Consider the following 22,357-nt stretch of genomic DNA (forward strand, 5'->3'; position numbering starts at 1 on the left):
CTCCGTCCCCTGGTCACCTGCTAACGGACACGTTACTGTGATGCCCCAAAACGTTTGCTTCCCATACCGGGAGTCGAACCCGGGCCGCCTGGGTGAAAACCAGGAATCCTAACCGCTAGACCATATGGGAGACGCTGAAACACAATAGCGGGGTACTTCGAAGGGACTTGAGAAGCAACTTTTTCATACAGAGGATGTTGTGTAAGTAAAACCAGCTGGGTACAATAACAATGTTTAAACGGATAGGAGAGGCTTCGAGGGAGACAGGCCGAAGACAGGCAAAAGCAACTACTTCAGATCGAGAAATGGGTCGGATCCAACAAGATGGACCGAATAGCCTGTTCCCGTGTTTTCTGGGACTGTCTTCCTGCGTTATCCTCAAACACTCTGCATTTCACTCACCGTCTCCGGCACACCCGGCTCCCTCTGCTTCTCTCATCCTTCACACTCTGTCACGCTTCGAAGAAACAAGCCCTTCGGCCCCCTAAATCGATACTAACCATCACTCAACCACTTCAAACCAGCAGATCACGGGATTCTTGGACTCCGTCTGCGCTTCTCGCTGCCCCGGGAAAGCGGACCACATAATCAAAAATCCCTCCTTCCCCGGACACTCTCCCTCCTCCCCTTTCCTACCGGGCAGGAGATACAGAGGCCTGAAAGAACGTTAGTGAATACAGCGAGTTCCACCGATTCCCCGCAGGAACACGCGCTGTTCCGAGTCCATCAGCTGTCGGCGACCTTCCGGAGCTGCTCCGTGATCTGCTGAGTTCCTCCGGAATTTCATGTGTTACTCTACGTACGTTGCCCAGCTTGATGTTAACCCCTTGACCCGGACCCTCCCCAACCCTCCACAGACACGGCACCCGCAGGTGAAGGTCTGCGCGGCAGAGCCGGAGGATGCGGGTGACTGCTGCCGGCCAGAGCGGAGGGGTCGTCCGACGCCCCTGTGAATGCGCGCTCTCCTGCGGTAGTCCTCCTCCTCCTCTCCGCTCTGAAAGGGACGTACGACTCTTCCGAAGCTGGCCCCTCTGGTCCTAAACTCCTCCGCGGGGTGAATATTGGCAGGCTTCTCCTCCATCGGGCTGGGTGAGACGAGAACTGGGGGTGTTAGGTTAAGGGTGAAAGGTGAACTACTTGAAGGATTAGTTCTTCTCTCGTGGGATGGAGATGAGAGGGGTTCTGGTGAATGCAGGTTCAATTGTAACATTTAAGAGAAATTTCAATGGGTAAAAAGTGTTACTGTTGCAGGTAGATGGCGCTAGGCAGAACACCAGGCTGCCACTGACTAAATGGGCCGAAGAGCCTGTTTCTGTGCTGCAGCGCTCTATAACTGGTTGCGGGGCGGAACCCGGCCGCTTGGGTAGCGTCAGGAGAGTCAAAGAGGAATGGTCGACCTCTCCTGTCCCCGCACCTCCTGCATTCACAGACGCTGCGCGACCCCCTGGCTGCCTTGGCTCCTTTTGCATCTGCAGTCCCTCATGCCCTATACCATTAAACCCCGGGTCGGTGTAGCTGCGTTACTGTGTCGCCCGAAATCGTTTGCTTCCCACACTAGGAGTCGAACCCGGGACGCCTGGGTGTCACTGTTGTCAAAACCAGCATCGGCCTTGACCTTTCCGCGTCAATATAGTGCGTTACACCGATTGCCCTCCGGAACACGCACTGTTCCATCTACATCAGCTGTCCGCCACCTTCCGGAGATGCTCCGTGATCTGCCGAGTTCCTCCGGCATTTTCTGTCTTCGCCTGACACCTTCCCCCGTCCACCGCGCACACAGCAGCCGCCGGTAAGGATCTGCGCGGAGACAGAGACCGCTAACGGTGGCAGCCTGACGACCAACGCGCGGCCTCCTGTGAAATTCCACCTCATCTCTCTCCACAGGTAACCTACTTCTATTCTGAATGTGGGCCATTTGGCCTTAGACTCTCCCACCGGGCGGGAGAGAACTAGTGGTCTTACGTGAAGGGTGAAAGGTGAAATATTTAAGGAGTAACCTGAGGGGCAGGATGCTCACTCGAGGTGTGGTGAGAGAGAGGGAGCGAGCTGTAAGCCGACCTGATGGATGGAAGATAAATTGTGATGTGTTACCGGTGGAAGCAGATGGGACTGGGCAAAGCACTAGGCTGCCATTGCCTAAACGGGCCGAAGCGCATGGTTCTGTTCAACGGTGAACTATAACGGGTGCTGGGAGGGTCCCAGCAGATTGGGTAGCGTCAGGCGAGTGAATGGGAAATCGGAGACGATTCGGATGCCGAACCTCCTGCCTCCACAGACGCTGCACGACCCTCTGTACCCTGTTTCTTTCTTTCACCTGCTCTTTACGGAAATAGAGCCCGGGTCGCTGGAATGGCGTTACACTACGCTGATCGGCGGTTATCGTGTCGCCCTAAAACGCCCTTCCCACACCGGGAGTCGAACCCGGGCCGCCTGGGTGAAAACCAGGAATCCTAAACGCTAGACTACGTGGGAGACGCTGAAAGGCGAGAGTGGAGATACTGTGGATGCCAAGTCATTGGTCTATTTAAGGCAAAGGCTGACATTGGTGGAAGGCAGCCGTCGATCATTAGAAATGGTTACGTCGGGACTGGCAGAAGGCCAAGATTGGGTTCGCTTCTCAGAGGCCGTCAGAGACGCACGCCATTTGGAGCACTTCATAGGTAGTGGGGCTTATTCGCATTGCCACTCCCGGCTGTGACAACCTGGAGTACCAAGGCTGAAAGATTCCTGACTACACAGGGCGAAAGCAGAAGGTCGGAGTTGAGAGGGGAAATGGATCAGCCATGATGAAATGGCTGGGCCGACTCGACGGCTAATTCTACCTCTGCCTAATTCTGGCCTAATTCTGCTCCTATATCACAAGGAATCTTATGGCATGTCTGCCCCAGGAAGTGGGAGAGACAAATTTACAAACAACACTGAATTGGCACTTTGGACAGATACTCGGATAGGAAAGGTGAGGGGACTCGGCCAAATACAGACACATGGGATTCGATGGATAGGATTCTCTGTCAGCATGGAGGAGATGGGCCGCATGGCCTATTTTCCTGCTAAATAGTTGCAGGAGTGGGGCAACGCGAAGGAGAAGGGGAAGAAGGCAGGGAGTACAGGAGGAGGGCATATATGTGGCAGGGAAAGAGGGGGGATGTGGGGTAGGGGAGGTAGGAAAATAGAGAGGAAGAAAGAGTTCGGACAGAGGGACATTGGAACACGTGAGACAAAAGAAAGAGAAGTAGGGAGGGGAGGAGGGAAATTGAGAGGGGAAAGGTTTCCCCTCGTGCGGAGGAGACAGAGGAGGGACCTTGTAGTGGAGTATAAATTCGTTCAGAGATAAAGTGAATTGTCTCAGTCCCTTTTTCTCCCCTGATCACAAGGGTTTCCAAGAGAGGGCGTAGGTTTAAAGATTGGCGCGATCTGTCACAGGTAGGACGGAATCACACAGTGAAATGCGGCTTTGGCCGTCAAATCAGATCAGAGACGGTTCTGCTGGGTCTGGCTGCCAGAGCCGTCACGTTCCGGGCGCCAACATAACCTGCCCACAATTTACTAACCCGAACGTTGCTCCGAGGAAACCCACGCGGTCACGGTGAGAACGTACAAAATCCTTTCGGGAACCGATCACGGATCGCCGTGATGGCATTTTATTCTCCGTCCCCTGGTCACCTGCTAACGGACACGTTACTGTGATGCCCCAAAACGTTTGCTTCCCATACCGGGAGTCGAACCCGGGCCGCCTGGGTGAAAACCAGGAATCCTAACCGCTAGACCATATGGGAGACGCTGAAACACAATAGCGGGGTACTTCGAAGGGACTTGAGAAGCAACTTTTTCATACAGAGGATGTTGTGTAAGTAAAACCAGCTGGGTACAATAACAATGTTTAAACGGATAGGAGAGGCTTCGAGGGAGACAGGCCGAAGACAGGCAAAAGCAACTACTTCAGATCGAGAAATGGGTCGGATCCAACAAGATGGACCGAATAGCCTGTTCCCGTGTTTTCTGGGACTGTCTTCCTGCGTTATCCTCAAATACTCTGCATTTCACTCACCGTCTCCGGCTCACCTGGCTCCCTCTGCCTCCCTCATCCTTCATACTCTGTCACGCTTCGAAGAAACAAGCACTTCGGCCCCCTAAATCGATACTAACCATCACTCAACCACTTCAAACCAGCAGATCACGGGATTCTTGGACTCCGTCTGCGCTTCTCGCTGCCCCGGGAAAGCGGACCACATAATCAAAAATCCCTCCTGTCCCGGACACTCTCCCTCCTCCCCTTTCCTACCGGGCAGGAGATACAGAGGCCTGAAAGAACGTTAGTGAATACAGCGAGTTCCACCGATTCCCCGCAGGAACACGCGCTGTTCCGAGTCCATCAGCTGTCGGCGACCTTCCGGAGCTGCTCCGTGATCTGCTGTGTTCCTCCGGCATTTCATGTGTTACTCTACGTACGTTGCCCAGCTTGATGTTAACCCCTTGACCCGGACCCTCCCCAACCCTCCACAGACACGGCACCCGCAGGTGAAGGTCTGCGCGGCAGAGCCGGAGGATGCGGGTGACTGCTGCCGGCCAGAGCGGAGGGGTCGTCCGACGCCCCTGTGAATGCGCGCTCTCCTGCGGTAGTCCTCCTCCTCCTCTCCGCTCTGAAAGGGACGTACGACTCTTCCGAAGCTGGCCCCTCTGGTCCTAAACTCCTCCGCGGGGTGAATATTGGCAGGCTTCTCCTCCATCGGGCTGGGTGAGACGAGAACTGGGGGTGTTAGGTTAAGGGTGAAAGGTGAACTACTTGAAGGATTAGTTCTTCTCTCGTGGGATGGAGATGAGAGGGGTTCTGGTGGATGCAGGTTCAATTGTAACATTTAAGAGAAATTTCAAATGGTAAAAGTGTTACCGTTACAGGTAGATGGCGCTAGGCAGAACACCAGGCTGCCACTGACTAAATGGGCCGAAGAGCCTGTTTCTGTGCTGCAGCGCTCTATAACTGGTTGCGGGGCGGAACCCGGCCGCTTGGGTAGCGTCAGGAGAGTCAAAGAGGAATGGTCGACCTCTCCTGTCCCCGCACCTCCTGCATTCACAGACGCCGCGCGACCCCCTGGCTGCCTTGGCTCCTTTTGCATCTGCAGTCCCTCATGCCCTATACCATTAAACCCCGGGTCGGTGTAACTGCGTTACTGTGTCGCCCGAAAACGTTTGCTTCCCACACGAGGAGTCGAACCTGGGACGCCTGGCTGTCATTGGTGTCAAAACCAGCATTGGCCTTGACCTTTCCGCGTCAATATAGTGCGTTACACCGATTGCCCTCCGGAACACGCACTGTTCCATCTACATCAGCCGTCCGCCACCTTCTGGAGATGCTCCGTGATCTGCCGAGTTCCTCCGGCATTTTCTGTCTTCGCCTGACACCTTCCCCCGTCCACCGCGCACACAGCAGCCGCCGGTGAGGATCTGCGCGGAGACAGAGACCGCTAACGGTGACAGCCTGACGACCAACGCGCGGCCTCCTGTGAAATTCCACCTCATCTCTCTCCACAGGTAACCTACTTCTATTCTGAATGTGGGCCATTTGGCCTTAGACTCTCCCACCGGGCGGGAGAGAACTAGTGGTCTTACGTGAAGGGTGAAAGGTGAAATATTTAAGGAGTAACCTGAGGGGCAGGATGCTCACTCGAGGTGTGGTGAGAGAGAGGGAGCGAGCTGTAAGCCGACCTGATGGATGGAAGATAAATTGTGATGTGTTACCGGTGGAAGCAGATGGGACTGGGCAAAGCACTAGGCTGCCATTGCCTAAACGGGCCGAAGCGCATGGTTCTGTTCAACGGTGAACTATAACGGGTGCTGGGAGGGTCCCAGCAGATTGGGTAGCGTCAGGCGAGTGAATGGGAAATCGGAGACGATTCGGATGCCGAACCTCCTGCCTCCACAGACGCTGCACGACCCTCTGTACCCTGTTTCTTTCTTTCACCTGCTCTTTACGGAAATAGAGCCCGGGTCGCTGGAATGGCGTTACACTACGCTGATCGGCGGTTATCGTGTCGCCCTAAAACGCCCTTCCCACACCGGGAGTCGAACCCGGGCCGCCTGGGTGAAAACCAGGAATCCTAAACGCTAGACTACGTGGGAGACGCTGAAAGGCGAGAGTGGAGATACTGTGGATGCCAAGTCATTGGTCTATTTAAGGCAAAGGCTGACATTGGTGGAAGGCAGCCGTCGATCATTAGAAATGGTTACGTCGGGACTGGCAGAAGGCCAAGACTGGGTTTGAATCTCAGAGGCCGACAGAGACGCACGCCATTTGGAGCACTTCATAGGTAGAGGGGCTTATTCCCACTGCCACTCCGGGCTGTGCCAACCTGGAGTACCAAGGCTGAAAGATTCCTGACTACGCAGGGCGAAAGCAGAAGGTCGGCGTTGAGAGGGGAAATGGATCAGCCATGATGAAGTGGCTGGGCCGACTCGACGGCTAATTCTAACTCGACCTTATTCTGGCCTAATTCTGCTCCTATATCACATGGAATCTTATGGAATGTCTGCCCCAGGAAGTGATAGAGACAAATTCACAAACAATGAATTGGCACTTTGGACAGATACTCGGATAGGAAAGGTGAGGGGACTCGGCCAAATACAGACACATGCGATTCGATGGATAGGATTCTCTGTCAGCATGGAGGAGATGGGCCGCATGGCCTATTTTCCTGCTAAATAGTTGCAGGAGTGGGGCAACGCGAAGGAGAAGGGGAAGAAGGCAGGGAGTACAGGAGGAGGGAATATATGTGGCAGGGAAAGAGGGGGGATGTGTGGTAGGGGAGGTAGGACAATAGACAGGAAGAAAGAGTTCGGGCAGAGGGACAATGGAAAACGTGAGGCAAAAGAAAGAGAAGTAGGGAGGGGAGGAGGGAAATTGAGAGGGGAAAGGTTTCCCCTCGTGCGGAGGAGACAGAGGAGGGACCTTGTAGTGGAGTATAAATTCGTTCATAGATAAAGTGAACTGTCTCAGTCCCTTTCTCTCCCCTGATCACGAGGGTTTCCAAGAGAGGGCGTAGGTTTAAAGATTGGCGCGATCTGTCACAGGTAGGACGGAATCACACAGTGAAATGCAGCTTTGGCCGTCAAATCAGATCAGAGACGGTTTTGCCGGATCTGGCTGCCAGAGCCGTCACGTTTCGGGCGCCAACATAACCTGCCCACAATTTACTAACCCGAACGTTGCTCCGAGGAAACCCACGCGGTCACGGCGAGAACGTACAAACTCCTTTCGGGAATCGAACACGGATCGCCGTGATGGCATTTTATTCTCCGTCCCCTGGTCACCTGCTAACGGTCACGTTACTGTGATGCCCCAAAACGTTTGCTTCCCATACCGGGAGTCGAACCCGGGCCGCCTGGGTGAAAACCAGGAATCCTAACCGCTAGACCATATGGGAGACGCTGAAACACAATAGCGGGGTACTTCGAAGGGACTTGAGAAGCAACTTTTTCATACAGAGGATGTTGTGTAAGTAAAACCAGCTGGGTACAATAACAATGTTTAAACGGATAGGAGAGGCTTCGAGGGAGACAGGCCGAAGACAGGCAAAAGCAACTACTTCAGATCGAGAAATGGGTCGGATCCAACAAGATGGACCGAATAGCCTGTTCCCGTGTTTTCTGGGACTGTCTTCCTGCGTTATCCTCAAATACTCTGCATTTCACTCACCGTCTCCGGCACACCCGGCTCCCTCTGCTTCTCTCATCCTTCACACTCTGTCACGCTTCGAAGAAACAAGCCCTTCGGCCCCCTAAATCGATACTAACCATCACCCAACCACTTCAAACCAGCAGATCACGGGATTCTTGGACTCCGTCTGCGCTTCTCGCTGCCCTGGGAAAGCGGACCACATAATCAAAAATCCCTCCTGCCCCGGACACTCTCCCTCCTCCCCTTTCCTACCGGGCAGGAGATACAGAGGCCTGAAAGAACGTTAGTGAATACAGCGAGTTCCACCGATTCCCCGCAGGAACACGCGCTGTTCCGCGTCCATCAGCTGTCGGCGACCTTCCGGAGCTGCTCCGTGATCTGCTGTGTTCCTCCGGCATTTCATGTGTTACTCTACGTACGTTGCCCAGCTTGATGTTAACCCCTTGACCCGGACCCTCCCCAACCCTCCACAGACACGGCACCCGCAGGTGTGCAGAGCCGGAGGATGCGGGTGAATGCTGCCGGTCCGAGCGGAGAGTGAATCCTAAACTCCCCCGCGGGGTGAATGCTGGCAGGCTTCTCCTCCATCGGGCTGGGTGAGACGTGAACTAGGTGTGTTAGGGTGAAAGGTGAACTAGGGGTGTTAGGGTGAAAGGTGAACTACATAACCTGAGGGATTATTTCTTCTCTCGTGGGATGGAGACGACAGGGGATCTGGTGGATGCAGGTTCAATTGTAACATTTAAGAGAAATTCCGATGGGTACATGGAGGACCGTATTACCGGTGCAGGGAGCCACTGCTGACTGTGTCGCCCCAAAGCTTTTGCTTCCCATACCGGGAGTCGAACACGGGCCGCCTGGGTGAAAACCAGGAACCCTAACCGCTAGACCATATGGGAGACGCTGAAAGGCGAGAGTGGAGATACTGTGGATGCCAAGTCATTGGTCTATTTAAGGCAAAGGCTGACATTGGTGGAAGGCAGCCGTCGATCATTAGAAAAGGTTCCGTCGGGACTGGCAGAAGGCCAAGATTGGGTTCGCTTCTCAGAGGCCGTCAGAGACGCACGCCATTTGGAGCACTTCATAGGTAGTGGGGCTTATTCGCATTGCCACTCCCGGCTGTGACAACCTGGAGTACCAAGGCTGAAAGATTCCTGACTACACAGGGCGAAAGCAGAAGGTCGGAGTTGAGAGGGGAAATGGATCAGCCATGATGAAATGGCTGGGCCGACTCGACGGCTAATTCTACCTCTGCCTAATTCTGGCCTAATTCTGCTCCTATATCACAAGGAATCTTATGGCATGTCTGCCCCAGGAAGTGGGAGAGACAAATTTACAAACAACACTGAATTGGCACTTTGGACAGATACTCGGATAGGAAAGGTGAGGGGACTCGGCCAAATACAGACACATGGGATTCGATGGATAGGATTCTCTGTCAGCATGGAGGAGATGGGCCGCATGGCCTATTTTCCTGCTAAATAGTTGCAGGAGTGGGGCAACGCGAAGGAGAAGGGGAAGAAGGCAGGGAGTACAGGAGGAGGGCATATATGTGGCAGGGAAAGAGGGGGGATGTGGTGTAGGGGAGGTAGGAAAATAGAGAGGAAGAAAGAGTTCGGACAGAGGGACATTGGAACACGTGAGACAAAAGAAAGAGAAGTAGGGAGGGGAGGAGGGAAATTGAGAGGGGAAAGGTTTCCCCTCGTGCGGAGGAGACAGAGGAGGGACCTTGTAGTGGAGTATAAATTCGTTCAGAGATAAAGTGAATTGTCTCAGTCCCTTTTTCTCCCCTGATCACAAGGGTTTCCAAGAGAGGGCGTAGGTTTAAAGATTGGCGCGATCTGTCACAGGTAGGACGGAATCACACAGTGAAATGCGGCTTTGGCCGTCAAATCAGATCAGAGACGGTTCTGCTGGGTCTGGCTGCCAGAGCCGTCACGTTCCGGGCGCCAACATAACCTGCCCACAATTTACTAACCCGAACGTTGCTCCGAGGAAACCCACGCGGTCACGGTGAGAACGTACAAAATCCTTTCGGGAACCGATCACGGATCGCCGTGATGGCATTTTATTCTCCGTCCCCTGGTCACCTGCTAACGGACACGTTACTGTGATGCCCCAAAACGTTTGCTTCCCATACCGGGAGTCGAACCCGGGCCGCCTGGGTGAAAACCAGGAATCCTAACCGCTAGACCATATGGGAGACGCTGAAACACAATAGCGGGGTACTTCGAAGGGACTTGAGAAGCAACTTTTTCATACAGAGGATGTTGTGTAAGTAAAACCAGCTGGGTACAATAACAATGTTTAAACGGATAGGAGAGGCTTCGAGGGAGACAGGCCGAAGACAGGCAAAAGCAACTACTTCAGATCGAGAAATGGGTCGGATCCAACAAGATGGACCGAATAGCCTGTTCCCGTGTTTTCTGGGACTGTCTTCCTGCGTTATCCTCAAATACTCTGCATTTCACTCACCGTCTCCGGCTCACCTGGCTCCCTCTGCCTCCCTCATCCTTCATACTCTGTCACGCTTCGAAGAAACAAGCACTTCGGCCCCCTAAATCGATACTAACCATCACTCAACCACTTCAAACCAGCAGATCACGGGATTCTTGGACTCCGTCTGCGCTTCTCGCTGCCCCGGGAAAGCGGACCACATAATCAAAAATCCCTCCTGTCCCGGACACTCTCCCTCCTCCCCTTTCCTACCGGGCAGGAGATACAGAGGCCTGAAAGAACGTTAGTGAATACAGCGAGTTCCACCGATTCCCCGCAGGAACACGCGCTGTTCCGAGTCCATCAGCTGTCGGCGACCTTCCGGAGCTGCTCCGTGATCTGCTGTGTTCCTCCGGCATTTCATGTGTTACTCTACGTACGTTGCCCAGCTTGATGTTAACCCCTTGACCCGGACCCTCCCCAACCCTCCACAGACACGGCACCCGCAGGTGAAGGTCTGCGCGGCAGAGCCGGAGGATGCGGGTGACTGCTGCCGGCCAGAGCGGAGGGGTCGTCCGACGCCCCTGTGAATGCGCGCTCTCCTGCGGTAGTCCTCCTCCTCCTCTCCGCTCTGAAAGGGACGTACGACTCTTCCGAAGCTGGCCCCTCTGGTCCTAAACTCCTCCGCGGGGTGAATATTGGCAGGCTTCTCCTCCATCGGGCTGGGTGAGACGAGAACTGGGGGTGTTAGGTTAAGGGTGAAAGGTGAACTACTTGAAGGATTAGTTCTTCTCTCGTGGGATGGAGATGAGAGGGGTTCTGGTGGATGCAGGTTCAATTGTAACATTTAAGAGAAATTTCAAATGGTAAAAGTGTTACCGTTACAGGTAGATGGCGCTAGGCAGAACACCAGGCTGCCACTGACTAAATGGGCCGAAGAGCCTGTTTCTGTGCTGCAGCGCTCTATAACTGGTTGCGGGGCGGAACCCGGCCGCTTGGGTAGCGTCAGGAGAGTCAAAGAGGAATGGTCGACCTCTCCTGTCCCCGCACCTCCTGCATTCACAGACGCCGCGCGACCCCCTGGCTGCCTTGGCTCCTTTTGCATCTGCAGTCCCTCATGCCCTATACCATTAAACCCCGGGTCGGTGTAACTGCGTTACTGTGTCGCCCGAAAACGTTTGCTTCCCACACGAGGAGTCGAACCTGGGACGCCTGGCTGTCATTGGTGTCAAAACCAGCATTGGCCTTGACCTTTCCGCGTCAATATAGTGCGTTACACCGATTGCCCTCCGGAACACGCACTGTTCCATCTACATCAGCCGTCCGCCACCTTCTGGAGATGCTCCGTGATCTGCCGAGTTCCTCCGGCATTTTCTGTCTTCGCCTGACACCTTCCCCCGTCCACCGCGCACACAGCAGCCGCCGGTGAGGATCTGCGCGGAGACAGAGACCGCTAACGGTGACAGCCTGACGACCAACGCGCGGCCTCCTGTGAAATTCCACCTCATCTCTCTCCACAGGTAACCTACTTCTATTCTGAATGTGGGCCATTTGGCCTTAGACTCTCCCACCGGGCGGGAGAGAACTAGTGGTCTTACGTGAAGGGTGAAAGGTGAAATATTTAAGGAGTAACCTGAGGGGCAGGATGCTCACTCGAGGTGTGGTGAGAGAGAGGGAGCGAGCTGTAAGCCGACCTGATGGATGGAAGATAAATTGTGATGTGTTACCGGTGGAAGCAGATGGGACTGGGCAAAGCACTAGGCTGCCATTGCCTAAACGGGCCGAAGCGCATGGTTCTGTTCAACGGTGAACTATAACGGGTGCTGGGAGGGTCCCAGCAGATTGGGTAGCGTCAGGCGAGTGAATGGGAAATCGGAGACGATTCGGATGCCGAACCTCCTGCCTCCACAGACGCTGCACGACCCTCTGTACCCTGTTTCTTTCTTTCACCTGCTCTTTACGGAAATAGAGCCCGGGTCGCTGGAATGGCGTTACACTACGCTGATCGGCGGTTATCGTGTCGCCCTAAAACGCCCTTCCCACACCGGGAGTCGAACCCGGGCCGCCTGGGTGAAAACCAGGAATCCTAAACGCTAGACTACGTGGGAGACGCTGAAAGGCGAGAGTGGAGATACTGTGGATGCCAAGTCATTGGTCTATTTAAGGCAAAGGCTGACATTGGTGGAAGGCAGCCGTCGATCATTAGAAATGGTTACGTCGGGACTGGCAGAAGGCCAAGACTGGGTTTGAATCTCAGAGGCCGACAGAGACGCACGCCATTTGGAGCACTTCATAGGTAGAGGGGCTTATTCCCACTGCCACTCCGGGCTGTGCCAACCTGGAGTACCAAGGCTGAAAGATTCCTGACTACGCAGGGCGAAAGCAGAAGGTCGGCGTTGAGAGGGGAAATGGATCAGCCATGATGAAGTGGCTGGGCCGACTCGACGGCTAATTCTAACTCGACCTTATTCTGGCCTAATTCTGCTCCTATATCACATGGAATCTTATGGAATGTCTGCCCCAGGAAGTGATAGAGACAAATTCACAAACAATGAATTGGCACTTTGGACAGATACTCGGATAGGAAAGGTGAGGGGACTCGGCCAAATACAGACACATGCGATTCGATGGATAGGATTCTCTGTCAGCATGGAGGAGATGGGCCGCATGGCCTATTTTCCTGCTAAATAGTTGCAGGAGTGGGGCAACGCGAAGGAGAAGGGGAAGAAGGCAGGGAGTACAGGAGGAGGGAATATATGTGGCAGGGAAAGAGGGGGGATGTGTGGTAGGGGAGGTAGGACAATAGACAGGAAGAAAGAGTTCGGGCAGAGGGACAATGGAAAACGTGAGGCAAAAGAAAGAGAAGTAGGGAGGGGAGGAGGGAAATTGAGAGGGGAAAGGTTTCCCCTCGTGCGGAGGAGACAGAGGAGGGACCTTGTAGTGGAGTATAAATTCGTTCATAGATAAAGTGAACTGTCTCAGTCCCTTTCTCTCCCCTGATCACGAGGGTTTCCAAGAGAGGGCGTAGGTTTAAAGATTGGCGCGATCTGTCACAGGTAGGACGGAATCACACAGTGAAATGCAGCTTTGGCCGTCAAATCAGATCAGAGACGGTTTTGCCGGATCTGGCTGCCAGAGCCGTCACGTTTCGGGCGCCAACATAACCTGCCCACAATTTACTAACCCGAACGTTGCTCCGAGGAAACCCACGCGGTCACGGCGAGAACGTACAAACTCCTTTCGGGAATCGAACACGGATCGCCGTGATGGCATTTTATTCTCCGTCCCCTGGTCACCTGCTAACGGTCACGTTACTGTGATGCCCCAAAACGTTTGCTTCCCATACCGGGAGTCGAACCCGGGCCGCCTGGGTGAAAACCAGGAATCCTAACCGCTAGACCATATGGGAGACGCTGAAACACAATAGCGGGGTACTTCGAAGGGACTTGAGAAGCAACTTTTTCATACAGAGGATGTTGTGTAAGTAAAACCAGCTGGGTACAATAACAATGTTTAAACGGATAGGAGAGGCTTCGAGGGAGACAGGCCGAAGACAGGCAAAAGCAACTACTTCAGATCGAGAAATGGGTCGGATCCAACAAGATGGACCGAATAGCCTGTTCCCGTGTTTTCTGGGACTGTCTTCCTGCGTTATCCTCAAATACTCTGCATTTCACTCACCGTCTCCGGCACACCCGGCTCCCTCTGCTTCTCTCATCCTTCACACTCTGTCACGCTTCGAAGAAACAAGCCCTTCGGCCCCCTAAATCGATACTAACCATCACCCAACCACTTCAAACCAGCAGATCACGGGATTCTTGGACTCCGTCTGCGCTTCTCGCTGCCCTGGGAAAGCGGACCACATAATCAAAAATCCCTCCTGCCCCGGACACTCTCCCTCCTCCCCTTTCCTACCGGGCAGGAGATACAGAGGCCTGAAAGAACGTTAGTGAATACAGCGAGTTCCACCGATTCCCCGCAGGAACACGCGCTGTTCCGCGTCCATCAGCTGTCGGCGACCTTCCGGAGCTGCTCCGTGATCTGCTGTGTTCCTCCGGCATTTCATGTGTTACTCTACGTACGTTGCCCAGCTTGATGTTAACCCCTTGACCCGGACCCTCCCCAACCCTCCACAGACACGGCACCCGCAGGTGTGCAGAGCCGGAGGATGCGGGTGAATGCTGCCGGTCCGAGCGGAGAGTGAATCCTAAACTCCCCCGCGGGGTGAATGCTGGCAGGCTTCTCCTCCATCGGGCTGGGTGAGACGTGAACTAGGTGTGTTAGGGTGAAAGGTGAACTAGGGGTGTTAGGGTGAAAGGTGAACTACATAACCTGAGGGATTATTTCTTCTCTCGTGGGATGGAGACGACAGGGGATCTGGTGGATGCAGGTTCAATTGTAACATTTAAGAGAAATTCCGATGGGTACATGGAGGACCGTATTACCGGTGCAGGGAGCCACTGCTGACTGTGTCGCCCCAAAGCTTTTGCTTCCCATACCGGGAGTCGAACACGGGCCGCCTGGGTGAAAACCAGGAACCCTAACCGCTAGACCATATGGGAGACGCTGAAAGGCGAGAGTGGAGATACTGTGGATGCCAAGTCATTGGTCTATTTAAGGCAAAGGCTGACATTGGTGGAAGGCAGCCGTCGATCATTAGAAAAGGTTCCGTCGGGACTGGCAGAAGGCCAAGATTGGGTTCGCTTCTCAGAGGCCGTCAGAGACGCACGCCATTTGGAGCACTTCATAGGTAGTGGGGCTTATTCGCATTGCCACTCCCGGCTGTGACAACCTGGAGTACCAAGGCTGAAAGATTCCTGACTACACAGGGCGAAAGCAGAAGGTCGGAGTTGAGAGGGGAAATGGATCAGCCATGATGAAATGGCTGGGCCGACTCGACGGCTAATTCTACCTCTGCCTAATTCTGGCCTAATTCTGCTCCTATATCACAAGGAATCTTATGGCATGTCTGCCCCAGGAAGTGGGAGAGACAAATTTACAAACAACACTGAATTGGCACTTTGGACAGATACTCGGATAGGAAAGGTGAGGGGACTCGGCCAAATACAGACACATGGGATTCGATGGATAGGATTCTCTGTCAGCATGGAGGAGATGGGCCGCATGGCCTATTTTCCTGCTAAATAGTTGCAGGAGTGGGGCAACGCGAAGGAGAAGGGGAAGAAGGCAGGGAGTACAGGAGGAGGGCATATATGTGGCAGGGAAAGAGGGGGGATGTGGGGTAGGGGAGGTAGGAAAATAGAGAGGAAGAAAGAGTTCGGACAGAGGGACATTGGAACACGTGAGACAAAAGAAAGAGAAGTAGGGAGGGGAGGAGGGAAATTGAGAGGGGAAAGGTTTCCCCTCGTGCGGAGGAGACAGAGGAGGGACCTTGTAGTGGAGTATAAATTCGTTCAGAGATAAAGTGAATTGTCTCAGTCCCTTTTTCTCCCCTGATCACAAGGGTTTCCAAGAGAGGGCGTAGGTTTAAAGATTGGCGCGATCTGTCACAGGTAGGACGGAATCACACAGTGAAATGCGGCTTTGGCCGTCAAATCAGATCAGAGACGGTTCTGCTGGGTCTGGCTGCCAGAGCCGTCACGTTCCGGGCGCCAACATAACCTGCCCACAATTTACTAACCCGAACGTTGCTCCGAGGAAACCCACGCGGTCACGGTGAGAACGTACAAAATCCTTTCGGGAACCGATCACGGATCGCCGTGATGGCATTTTATTCTCCGTCCCCTGGTCACCTGCTAACGGACACGTTACTGTGATGCCCCAAAACGTTTGCTTCCCATACCGGGAGTCGAACCCGGGCCGCCTGGGTGAAAACCAGGAATCCTAACCGCTAGACCATATGGGAGACGCTGAAACACAATAGCGGGGTACTTCGAAGGGACTTGAGAAGCAACTTTTTCATACAGAGGATGTTGTGTAAGTAAAACCAGCTGGGTACAATAACAATGTTTAAACGGATAGGAGAGGCTTCGAGGGAGACAGGCCGAAGACAGGCAAAAGCAACTACTTCAGATCGAGAAATGGGTCGGATCCAACAAGATGGACCGAATAGCCTGTTCCCGTGTTTTCTGGGACTGTCTTCCTGCGTTATCCTCAAATACTCTGCATTTCACTCACCGTCTCCGGCTCACCTGGCTCCCTCTGCCTCCCTCATCCTTCATACTCTGTCACGCTTCGAAGAAACAAGCCCTTCGGCCCCCTAAATCGATACTAACCATCACTCAACCACTTCAAACCAGCAGATCACGGGATTCTTGGACTCCGTCTGCGCTTCTCGCTGCCCCGGGAAAGCGGACCACATAATCAAAAATCCCTCCTGTCCCGGACACTCTCCCTCCTCCCCTTTCCTACCGGGCAGGAGATACAGAGGCCTGAAAGAACGTTAGTGAATACAGCGAGTTCCACCGATTCCCCGCAGGAACACGCGCTGTTCCGAGTCCATCAGCTGTCGACGACCTTCCGGAGCTGCTCCGTGATCTGCTGAGTTCCTCCGGAATTTCATGTGTTACTCTACGTACGTTGCCCAGCTTGATGTTAACCCCTTGACCCGGACCCTCCCCAACCCTCCACAGACACGGCACCCGCAGGTGAAGGTCTGCGCGGCAGAGCCGGAGGATGCGGGTGACTGCTGCCGGCCAGAGCGGAGGGGTCGTCCGACGCCCCTGTGAATGCGCGCTCTCCTGCGGTAGTCCTCCTCCTCCTCTCCGCTCTGAAAGGGACGTACGACTCTTCCGAAGCTGGCCCCTCTGGTCCTAAACTCCTCCGCGGGGTGAATATTGGCAGGCTTCTCCTCCATCGGGCTGGGTGAGACGAGAACTGGGGGTGTTAGGTTAAGGGTGAAAGGTGAACTACTTGAAGGATTAGTTCTTCTCTCGTGGGATGGAGATGAGAGGGGTTCTGGTGGATGCAGGTTCAATTGTAACATTTAAGAGAAATTTCAAATGGTAAAAGTGTTACCGTTACAGGTAGATGGCGCTAGGCAGAACACCAGGCTGCCACTGACTAAATGGGCCGAAGAGCCTGTTTCTGTGCTGCAGCGCTCTATAACTGGTTGCGGGGCGGAACCCGGCCGCTTGGGTAGCGTCAGGAGAGTCAAAGAGGAATGGTCGACCTCTCCTGTCCCCGCACCTCCTGCATTCACAGACGCCGCGCGACCCCCTGGCTGCCTTGGCTCCTTTTGCATCTGCAGTCCCTCATGCCCTATACCATTAAACCCCGGGTCGGTGTAACTGCGTTACTGTGTCGCCCGAAAACGTTTGCTTCCCACACGAGGAGTCGAACCTGGGACGCCTGGCTGTCATTGGTGTCAAAACCAGCATTGGCCTTGACCTTTCCGCGTCAATATAGTGCGTTACACCGATTGCCCTCCGGAACACGCACTGTTCCATCTACATCAGCCGTCCGCCACCTTCTGGAGATGCTCCGTGATCTGCCGAGTTCCTCCGGCATTTTCTGTCTTCGCCTGACACCTTCCCCCGTCCACCGCGCACACAGCAGCCGCCGGTGAGGATCTGCGCGGAGACAGAGACCGCTAACGGTGACAGCCTGACGACCAACGCGCGGCCTCCTGTGAAATTCCACCTCATCTCTCTCCACAGGTAACCTACTTCTATTCTGAATGTGGGCCATTTGGCCTTAGACTCTCCCACCGGGCGGGAGAGAACTAGTGGTCTTACGTGAAGGGTGAAAGGTGAAATATTTAAGGAGTAACCTGAGGGGCAGGATGCTCACTCGAGGTGTGGTGAGAGAGAGGGAGCGAGCTGTAAGCCGACCTGATGGATGGAAGATAAATTGTGATGTGTTACCGGTGGAAGCAGATGGGACTGGGCAAAGCACTAGGCTGCCATTGCTTAAACGGGCCGAAGCGCATGGTTCTGTTCAACGGTGAACTATAACGGGTGCTGGGAGGGTCCCAGCAGATTGGGTAGCGTCAGGCGAGTGAATGGGAAATCGGAGACGATTCGGATGCCGAACCTCCTGCCTCCACAGACGCTGCACGACCCTCTGTACCCTGTTTCTTTCTTTCACCTGCTCTTTACGGAAATAGAGCCCGGGTCGCTGGAATGGCGTTACACTACGCTGATCGGCGGTTATCGTGTCGCCCTAAAACGCCCTTCCCACACCGGGAGTCGAACCCGGGCCGCCTGGGTGAAAACCAGGAATCCTAAACGCTAGACTACGTGGGAGACGCTGAAAGGCGAGAGTGGAGATACTGTGGATGCCAAGTCATTGGTCTATTTAAGGCAAAGGCTGACATTGGTGGAAGGCAGCCGTCGATCATTAGAAATGGTTACGTCGGGACTGGCAGAAGGCCAAGACTGGGTTTGAATCTCAGAGGCCGACAGAGACGCACGCCATTTGGAGCACTTCATAGGTAGAGGGGCTTATTCCCACTGCCACTCCGGGCTGTGCCAACCTGGAGTACCAAGGCTGAAAGATTCCTGACTACGCAGGGCGAAAGCAGAAGGTCGGCGTTGAGAGGGGAAATGGATCAGCCATGATGAAGTGGCTGGGCCGACTCGACGGCTAATTCTAACTCGACCTTATTCTGGCCTAATTCTGCTCCTATATCACATGGAATCTTATGGAATGTCTGCCCCAGGAAGTGATAGAGACAAATTCACAAACAATGAATTGGCACTTTGGACAGATACTCGGATAGGAAAGGTGAGGGGACTCGGCCAAATACAGACACATGCGATTCGATGGATAGGATTCTCTGTCAGCATGGAGGAGATGGGCCGCATGGCCTATTTTCCTGCTAAATAGTTGCAGGAGTGGGGCAACGCGAAGGAGAAGGGGAAGAAGGCAGGGAGTACAGGAGGAGGGAATATATGTGGCAGGGAAAGAGGGGGGATGTGTGGTAGGGGAGGTAGGACAATAGACAGGAAGAAAGAGTTCGGGCAGAGGGACAATGGAAAACGTGAGGCAAAAGAAAGAGAAGTAGGGAGGGGAGGAGGGAAATTGAGAGGGGAAAGGTTTCCCCTCGTGCGGAGGAGACAGAGGAGGGACCTTGTAGTGGAGTATAAATTCGTTCATAGATAAAGTGAACTGTCTCAGTCCCTTTCTCTCCCCTGATCACGAGGGTTTCCAAGAGAGGGCGTAGGTTTAAAGATTGGCGCGATCTGTCACAGGTAGGACGGAATCACACAGTGAAATGCAGCTTTGGCCGTCAAATCAGATCAGAGACGGTTTTGCCGGATCTGGCTGCCAGAGCCGTCACGTTTCGGGCGCCAACATAACCTGCCCACAATTTACTAACCCGAACGTTGCTCCGAGGAAACCCACGCGGTCACGGCGTGAACGTACAAACTCCTTTCGGGAATCGAACACGGATCGCCGTGATGGCATTTTATTCTCCGTCCCCTGGTCACCTGCTAACGGTCACGTTACTGTGATGCCCCAAAACGTTTGCTTCCCATACCGGGAGTCGAACCCGGGCCGCCTGGGTGAAAACCAGGAATCCTAACCGCTAGACCATATGGGAGACGCTGAAACACAATAGCGGGGTACTTCGAAGAAATTGAGAGGCGACTTATTCATACAGAGGATGCTGTGTAAGTAAAACCAGCTGGGTACAATAACAATGTTTAAACGGATAGGAGAGGCTTCGAGGGAGACAGGCCGAAGACAGGCAAAAGCAACTACTTCAGATCGAGAACTTGGTCGGGTCCCACAAGATGGACCGAATATCCGGTTGCCGTGTTTTCTGGGACTGTCTTCCTGCGTGATCCTCAAACACTCTGCATTTCTCTCACCGCCTCCGGCTCACCCGGCTCCCTCTGCCTCTCTCATCCTTCACACTCTGTCAGGCTTCAAGGAAACAAGCCCTTCGGCCTCCTAAATCGATACTAACCATCACTCACCCACTTCAAACCAGCAGATCACGGGATTCTTGGACTCCGTCTGCGCTTCTCGCTGCCCTGGGAACGCGGACCACATAATCAAAAATCCCTCCTGCCCCGGACACTCTCCCTCCTCCCCTTTCCTACCGGGCAGGAGATACAGAGGCCTGAAAGAACGTTAGTGAATACAGCGAGTTCCACCGATTCCCCGCAGGAACACGCGCTGTTCCGCGTCCATCAGCTGTCGGCGACCTTCCGGAGCTGCTCCGTGATCTGCTGAGTTCCTCCGGCATTTCATGTGTTGCTCTACGTACGTTGCCCAGCTTGATGTTAACCCCTTGACCCGGACCCTCCCCAACCCTCCACAGACACGGCACCCGCAGGTGAAGGTCTGCGCGGCAGAGCCGGAGTATGCGGGTGACTGCTGCCGGCCAGAGCGGAGGGGTCGTCCGACGCCCCTGTGAATGCGCGCTCCCCTGCGGTAGTCCTCCTCCTCCTCTCCGCTCTGAAAGGGACGTACGACTCTTCCGAAGCTGGCCTCTCTGGTCCTAAACTCCTCCGCGGGGTGAATATTGGCAGGCTTCTCCTCCATCGGGCTGGGTGAGACGAGAACTGGGGGTGTTAGGTCAAGGGTGAAAGGTGAACTACTTGAAGGATTAGTTCTTCTCTCGTGGGGTGGAGATGAGAGGGGTTCTGGTGGATGCAGGTGCAATTGTAACATTTAAAGGAAATTTCAAATGGTAAAAGTGTTACTGTTGCAGGTAGATGGCGCTAGGCAGAACACCAGGCTGCCACTGACTAAATGGGCCGAAGAGCCTGTTTCTGTGCTGCAGCGCTCTATAACTGGTTGCGGGGCGGAACCCGGCCGCTTGGGTAGCGTCAGGAGAGTCAAAGAGGAATGGTCGACCTCTCCTGTCCCCGCACCTCCTGCATTCACAGACGCCGCGCGACCCCCTGGCTGCCTTGGCTCCTTTTGCATCTGCAGTCCCTCTTGCCCTATACCATTAAACCCCGGGTCAGTGTAACTGCGTTACTGTGTCGCCCGAAAACGTTTGCTTCCCACACGAGGAGTCGAACCTGGGACGCCTGGCTGTCATTGTTGTCAAAACCAGCATCGGCCTTGACCTTTCCACGTCAATATAGTGCGTTACACCGATTGCCCTCCGGAACACGCACTGTTCCATCTACATCAGCCGTCCGCCACCTTCCGGAGATGCTCCGTGATCTGCCGAGTTCCTCCGGCATTTTCTGTCTTCGCCTGACACCTTCCCCCGTCCACCGCGCACACAGCAGCCGCCGGTAAGGATCTGCGCGGAGACAGAGACCGCTAACGGTGGCAGCCTGACGACCAACGCGCGGCCTCCTGTGAAATTCCACCTCATCTCTCTCCACAGGTAACCTACTTCTATTCTGAATGTGGGCCCTTTGGCCTTAGACTCTCCCACCGGGCGGGAGAGAACTAGTGGTCTTACGTGAAGGGTGAAAGGTGAAATATTTAAGGAGTAACCTGAGGGGCAGGTTGCTCACTCGAGGTGTGGTGAGAGAGTGGGAACGACCTGTAAGCCGACCTGATGGATGGAAGATAAATTGTGATGTGTTACCGGTGGAAGCAGATGGGACTGGGCAAAGCACTAGGCTGCCATTGCCTAAACGGGCCGAAGCGCCTGGTTCTGTTCAACGGTGCTCTATAACGGGTGCTGGGAGGGTCCCAGCAGATTGGGTAGCGTCAGGCGAGTGAATGGGAAATCGGAGACGATTCGGATGCCGAACCTCCTGCCTCCACAGACGCTGCACGACCCTCTGTACCCTGTTTCTTTCTTTCACCTGCTCTTTACGGAAATAGAACCCGGGTCGCTGGAATGGCGTTACACTACGCTGATCGGCGGTTATCGTGTCGCCCTAAAACGCCCTTCCCACACCGGGAGTCGAACCCGGGCCGCCTGGGTGAAAACCAGGAATCCTAAACGCTAGACCATATGGGAGACGCTGAAAGGCGAGAGTGGAGATACTGTGGATGCCAAGTCATTGGTCTATTTAAGGCAAAGGCTGACATTGGTGGTAGGCAGCCGTCGATCATTAGAAATGGTTACGTCGGGACTGGCAGAAGGCCAAGATTGGGTTTGCTTCTCAGAGGCCGACAGAGACGCACGCCATTTGGAGCACTTCATAGGTAGAGGGGCTTATTCCCACTGCCACTCCGGGCTGTGCCAACCTGGAGTACCAAGGCTGAAAGATTCCTGACTACGCAGGGCGAAAGCAGAAGTTCGGCGTTGAGAGGGGAAATGGATCAGCCATGATGAAGTGGCTGGGCCGACTCGACGGCTAATTCTAACTCGACCTTATTCTGGCCTAATTCTGCTCCTATATCACATGGAATCTTATG

At 54.2% G+C, this 22,357-nt stretch overlaps 14 non-coding genes across 14 annotated transcripts; all 14 read right to left on the reverse strand.

The window, feature by feature from the left end:
* Positions 1-58: 58 nt before the first annotated feature.
* Positions 59-130, reverse strand: trnae-uuc (transfer RNA glutamic acid (anticodon UUC)). The gene has a single exon. It is a non-coding gene; the product is annotated as a tRNA-Glu (tRNA).
* A 2,270-nt stretch (positions 131-2,400) lies between these two features.
* On the reverse strand, positions 2,401-2,472 carry trnae-uuc (transfer RNA glutamic acid (anticodon UUC)). Its single transcript has one exon. It is a non-coding gene; the product is annotated as a tRNA-Glu (tRNA).
* Positions 2,473-3,704: 1,232 nt separating this feature from the next.
* trnae-uuc (transfer RNA glutamic acid (anticodon UUC)) lies at positions 3,705-3,776 on the reverse strand. Its single transcript has one exon. It is a non-coding gene; the product is annotated as a tRNA-Glu (tRNA).
* A 2,269-nt stretch (positions 3,777-6,045) lies between these two features.
* trnae-uuc (transfer RNA glutamic acid (anticodon UUC)) lies at positions 6,046-6,117 on the reverse strand. The gene has a single exon. It is a non-coding gene; the product is annotated as a tRNA-Glu (tRNA).
* A 1,229-nt stretch (positions 6,118-7,346) lies between these two features.
* Positions 7,347-7,418, reverse strand: trnae-uuc (transfer RNA glutamic acid (anticodon UUC)). The gene has a single exon. It is a non-coding gene; the product is annotated as a tRNA-Glu (tRNA).
* A 1,081-nt stretch (positions 7,419-8,499) lies between these two features.
* trnae-uuc (transfer RNA glutamic acid (anticodon UUC)) lies at positions 8,500-8,571 on the reverse strand. The gene has a single exon. It is a non-coding gene; the product is annotated as a tRNA-Glu (tRNA).
* Positions 8,572-9,803: 1,232 nt separating this feature from the next.
* Positions 9,804-9,875, reverse strand: trnae-uuc (transfer RNA glutamic acid (anticodon UUC)). Its single transcript has one exon. It is a non-coding gene; the product is annotated as a tRNA-Glu (tRNA).
* A 2,269-nt stretch (positions 9,876-12,144) lies between these two features.
* Positions 12,145-12,216, reverse strand: trnae-uuc (transfer RNA glutamic acid (anticodon UUC)). Its single transcript has one exon. It is a non-coding gene; the product is annotated as a tRNA-Glu (tRNA).
* A 1,229-nt stretch (positions 12,217-13,445) lies between these two features.
* trnae-uuc (transfer RNA glutamic acid (anticodon UUC)) lies at positions 13,446-13,517 on the reverse strand. Its single transcript has one exon. It is a non-coding gene; the product is annotated as a tRNA-Glu (tRNA).
* Positions 13,518-14,598: 1,081 nt separating this feature from the next.
* trnae-uuc (transfer RNA glutamic acid (anticodon UUC)) lies at positions 14,599-14,670 on the reverse strand. Its single transcript has one exon. It is a non-coding gene; the product is annotated as a tRNA-Glu (tRNA).
* A 1,232-nt stretch (positions 14,671-15,902) lies between these two features.
* On the reverse strand, positions 15,903-15,974 carry trnae-uuc (transfer RNA glutamic acid (anticodon UUC)). The gene has a single exon. It is a non-coding gene; the product is annotated as a tRNA-Glu (tRNA).
* Positions 15,975-18,243: 2,269 nt separating this feature from the next.
* trnae-uuc (transfer RNA glutamic acid (anticodon UUC)) lies at positions 18,244-18,315 on the reverse strand. Its single transcript has one exon. It is a non-coding gene; the product is annotated as a tRNA-Glu (tRNA).
* A 1,229-nt stretch (positions 18,316-19,544) lies between these two features.
* Positions 19,545-19,616, reverse strand: trnae-uuc (transfer RNA glutamic acid (anticodon UUC)). The gene has a single exon. It is a non-coding gene; the product is annotated as a tRNA-Glu (tRNA).
* A 2,268-nt stretch (positions 19,617-21,884) lies between these two features.
* trnae-uuc (transfer RNA glutamic acid (anticodon UUC)) lies at positions 21,885-21,956 on the reverse strand. The gene has a single exon. It is a non-coding gene; the product is annotated as a tRNA-Glu (tRNA).
* Between the last annotated feature and the right edge of the window lie 401 nt (positions 21,957-22,357).

The sequence above is a fragment of the Hypanus sabinus genome, chromosome 31 (genome assembly GCF_030144855.1).
Source record: "Hypanus sabinus isolate sHypSab1 chromosome 31, sHypSab1.hap1, whole genome shotgun sequence".
NCBI lineage: Eukaryota > Metazoa > Chordata > Chondrichthyes > Myliobatiformes > Dasyatidae > Hypanus > Hypanus sabinus.